This window comes from Vicia villosa, linkage group LG4 (genome assembly GCF_029867415.1).
Source record: "Vicia villosa cultivar HV-30 ecotype Madison, WI linkage group LG4, Vvil1.0, whole genome shotgun sequence".
Taxonomy (NCBI): domain Eukaryota; kingdom Viridiplantae; phylum Streptophyta; class Magnoliopsida; order Fabales; family Fabaceae; genus Vicia; species Vicia villosa.
In genome coordinates, this window is record NC_081183.1 from 43,718,038 (window position 1) to 43,723,072 (window position 5,035).

Here is a 5,035-nt window from a genome sequence, read left to right on the forward strand (position 1 = left end):
ATAATCCATCTCTGAGATAAACAAAAAATGTGTTAGAAATAAGGGGACAAGACATTTTCATGGATTGCAGTAATTAGTAGACATTGTTACAAGTGTTTTTAGTTGCTCCAACTCAGTTATTTTAACTGTTTCCCCTGATCCATTCCCTGTCATTTTGACCATGACAATGACAAAAAAAATCAAAGTCTTTTGTATTGTGTTGCATAACACCATTAGTTAGTAAGTAACAAATAGATAATTAGTAGACACAGATAAGTAGATAGAGTCACAATAGGTGAGAGAGAAGAAGAGAGTAGCTAGTCATTTGAGTGAATTGTAACCTTTGGTTGCATACTTGAAGTTAGATATGTATTTTTTGCAATATTCTCATTTGAGCTTCATATTGTATCCAGGTTACACATTTTGGAGACAAAGTTATACTTGAAGACCTTTGATTTTGAATTAAGTTGGTTGGACAAGTCAAAACTCTTGTTTTACACTAAGGTTAGAAAACTTCTACTGTTTTTATATTAACATTTAATTTAGAGTAAACAAAAATTAGATCTTCAAATTCTAAATAATCATATATTTAATTATAAATATATGATTCTGTAAAAGCTATGTTTGCTCTTATCCTATTTAGACTCACCTAATGCTAATATTTTGACTATGTGTTATTGACCGATTCAGCATTATTGACTACCTAAGTTATTGACTGTCTGTTTTAAATTTGACTACCTGAGTTTTATTGACAGCAACTTGAGTTTATTGACTACTTATTTTATGAGAGAAAAAGAAGTCTTAGTATTTATGATAGATTACTTAGAAAACAAATTAATAATATATAATATATAGAATAATTTTTAACTTTTTTGTTTGTTTTTACTGGATAGAGCATACGAACCTTTTTTCATAGTTAGGAGCTGTTTGTCTTATAAAGCATCTAGCATATTATTTGAAATTAATCTCCATTCAAATGAGCCTAGTCCATCAAATTTACATTTTAGGGTAAGAAGCATTAAAATATGTTAATTGTATTTTTGGCCTAACATACTTAGTTAATAAAAATGGATAAGAATGGACAAACCCATTTAAATATTAAAAAAAAATCATTTGCATTATGTTAAAATAAATTGTCAAATTGACTTGCAGCTTAAAAAAAAATAAGTCTTGATTTACTCTAAACTTGCCCTATGTAGATTATTTTAAAACGTTATAAAAGAAAAAAGGTAAAAAAAAAGGTATACCTAACACATCCGAACTAATTGATAAATTTGTATTTGGTTTTTCAACCAGAGCTGTCAGTTATTGATCACGTAAAATAGCAGCTTGTTCAAATTCTATAGTGCCGCTATATCTCTAACCTCTGTTTTTAATTTTGTGTGTATATTGGTTATGAATGGTTTATCTTATGGTTGTCTATGAATTATGCAGGTTATTAACAAATGAAAATGAGGAGAGTGGCTGTGGGTTTTAGCATTTAATGAACTAAGGTATGTTTGATGATAAATGCAGGGCTGTCATGAGAATGGTTTAGAATTAGTAGACAAAAAGGTAAATTAAGTCAGCAAATTGGTAATAAAGGTTAAATAGGGAGGTTAAGAAATTGTTACTGAAATTTCTAGTTAAAAGCTAAAGAAATGATTTGTTTTAAATTGTTCGTGAACTTTGAAATCCCTCAGTTTGATTGTGTTGATGTAGCTGGCTTTTGACTGTTTTTTTTTATACCTGGAGGGTTGAATGAATTGTGAATGGTATGACTTGTGCTCAATTTTAGTTTTGACTAGAACTGAGTGTGTTGCCTTACATTTGCAAACTGAACTGAACTTTTATGAATCATTCTTGTGCGAGCGAGTCGTGTATGCGTTCATTTTTACAATTATGAACCAACTCATGAGTTTTATATATATTCTACTCAAAAGAATTAATTCATTAGGATTTAGAAACAACAAAGTTGGTTACTGACAGGCCTGTACAATGTATGTTCATCAACCATTCCTATCATAAAAAACAAAAAACAGATCCAGGCTTGTTACAATAAGCATGAGAAACACTTCCACTTACTTGTGAATTTGATTAAAATGAAATGAAATGATTAAAATATAAGTTATTGGAATTATATTTGTAAAAGAAATCATAAATTAATTTGATTATTCTTGCAGCTCTTTACTTTGTTGTTGTAGCCACTGTTGCGCACTTGTTGGACAGCATTTGGTGAGGAAGTTAATTGTCTTATTAGGGAGAGCTTCTATCATCATTTTCATACTTGCCCTCACAGTTTTTGTGAGTGGAACATCACTAGGTAAGTGTTATTAATTTGTTTGATTTTCTTTATTTGTTATCTATGAGTGAAGTCTTTGATGGTTTTCTCTATGGGAATGAATATAGATTGTTGTTTGAAATTGAAATAACTATGATATATGCTATGCTTATTGGACTATATATGTATTAGAGATATATTAAAAATATAATTGCACGTTTAGTTTGATATGTTAAGTATAATTGTCAAATGAGCATCACCCAAAATGAATATGTTGAGTATAATTGTCAAATAAGCATCACCCAAAATGAATATGCTGACAAGTATAGGTCCTTGAATGGTTTCTTATCTATAAGACTGTAACAATCAGTTGCTATATTATAATCAACTGATATTTTGTTTTTTCTATCATTATTTTACCTTTAACATAAACATGCCAATCAACAAGTATGAATGTTAGTTTCTCATACTTTGCAGTCTATGAATTTTATTATAGAGGTGTATGAAGCTAGATTTTACTGTTTAAAGGAAAAAAAGTGTATGATTTTTGTTAATTTAGGGGCTGTTTGTGTTAATTAAGGATGATAGATGTTGGGGTCTACTACACTTTTAATTAGACATAGATTTAAATTATTGTTAAAAATTAAATAGTCTTTAAATTTAGACCATTCTCTCTCTAATAATAATTTGTCTAAAGTTGTTTAAGTAATGACATCACCTGATATTTTATAATTATGTTTTATTACATTATTGTTGCAGGGGCAACTCTGTAATGTCTAATTTCCGGTTTAGTTTAATATTTATGGATAGTCTCACATGTTTAAACATATAATTATATAATTGATATTATAGTCTAATATGATTACTATGTTTAAACATAGAATTATATAATTGATATAATTGACCAGAATTCCCGAATTGGTTAATTGATTAATATGTTTTGTGATTATTATAATGGATATGATATTGTAAACGTGCAGTATGGAAAATTACAAGTTCTATCGTAGTTGGATGTACGATCGTATGTATGCTAGGAGACGTGGACTTAAACCACTTTTTGAGGAAGGAGTTAAATTGTTTATTACATGGGCATTTGATCAAGAATGTTGTCGGGAAGAGGGAGGAGTGAGATGTCCGTGTCTTAAATGTGGATGTAGACGTAAAATAAGTGATCCGAAAGAAGTAGAAACTCATTTGAAGAGAAAGGGATTTAAGGAAAATTATTGGGTTTGGACATCAAATGGGGAAGAAATGCCGATAAATATGCCAGAGACTAGTAATTTCCAACAAGGCTCATGTAGTCGATCACAGATGGAATATGAAGAACAATTTAATCTACACGATGACATGATTGGCGATGCTTTAGGGGTTAATGTGGCCTACGATGAACAACAAGATAGTGGTGATGAGGAAGAGTTGCGGAATGAGAAATCTCAAAAATTCTACGAGTTGTTGAAAGAAATAAACACACCATTGTTTGAGGGTTCTTCAGACTCTAAATTGTCTATGTGTGTGAGATTGTTGGCTGCAAAATCAAACTGGAATGTTCCTGATCAGTGTCTGGAATTCTTTTGTCAAATGATGTTGGATGCGACTCCTACGAAAGAGAATTTGCCTAGAAGTTATTATGACGCGAAGAGGTTGGTTATGAAGTTGGGATTAGAAGTAACGAAGATTGATTGTTGCATTATAGGTTGCATGTTGTTCTATGACAATGAGTTTGGTACAAACGATGGAGCGTTAGAGGAATGTAAGTTTTGTAACAGTCCAAGGTATGTAGTTCGCACTAAAGCCATTGATCATAAGAAAAAACGCATAGCAGTGAAATCAATGTTTTATCTACCGATAATACCAAGGTTGCAGAGATTGTTTGCTTCAATGCACAGTGCAAGTCAAATGACCTGGCATCATACAAACAAAACAAGTACAGGCACTATGCGACATCCATCTGATGGTGAGGCATGGAAGCACTTTGATCGGATGCATCCTGATTTTGCCGCAGAACCTAGAAATGTCAGACTTGGATTGTGCTCAGATGCTTTTACTCCATATGTCCAACAATCGGGAACTGGATATTCTTGATGGCCGGTTATTGTCACTCCTTACAACCTCCCCCCTGAGATGTGCATGACAAAGCCTTACATGTTTTTGACTTGCCTCATTCCAGGGCCGTCGAGTCCAAAAGCAGGAATTGATGTGTATTTACAACCTTTAGTTGATGACTTAAAGAGGTTGTGGATTGGAGAATGTACTTATGACATATCTCGTAAACAAAACTTCAACATGCGAGCTGTTTTGATGTGGACTATTAACGATTTTCCTGCATATGCCATGTTGTCTGGTTGGGGTACACATGGTAAAATAGGATGTCCTCATTGCATGGATAAAACAAAGGCGTTTACATTGGATAAAGGAGGAAAAAGTTCGTGGTTTGACTGTCATCGTAGATTCCTACCAAAAAACCACATACTTAGAAAAAACATGAATGATTTCAGAAAAGGTATAAAAGTAACAGATCTGCCTCCCCCCCGTTTTTCATCAGTTGAAGTATGGAACATGGTACGTGATCTACCAAAATTCACAGACAATGGGAAAGCGATCTGAATTCCAGGATACGGGGACAAACACAATTGGACTAAAAGAAGTATTTTTTGGGATCTCCCATATTGGAAAGATAATTTATTGCGACATAATCTTGATGTTATGCACATAGAGAAGAATTTTTTTGATAATGTATTTAATACAGTGATGGATGTCCAAGGCAAGACAAAAGATAATGAGAATGCTAGAAAAGAC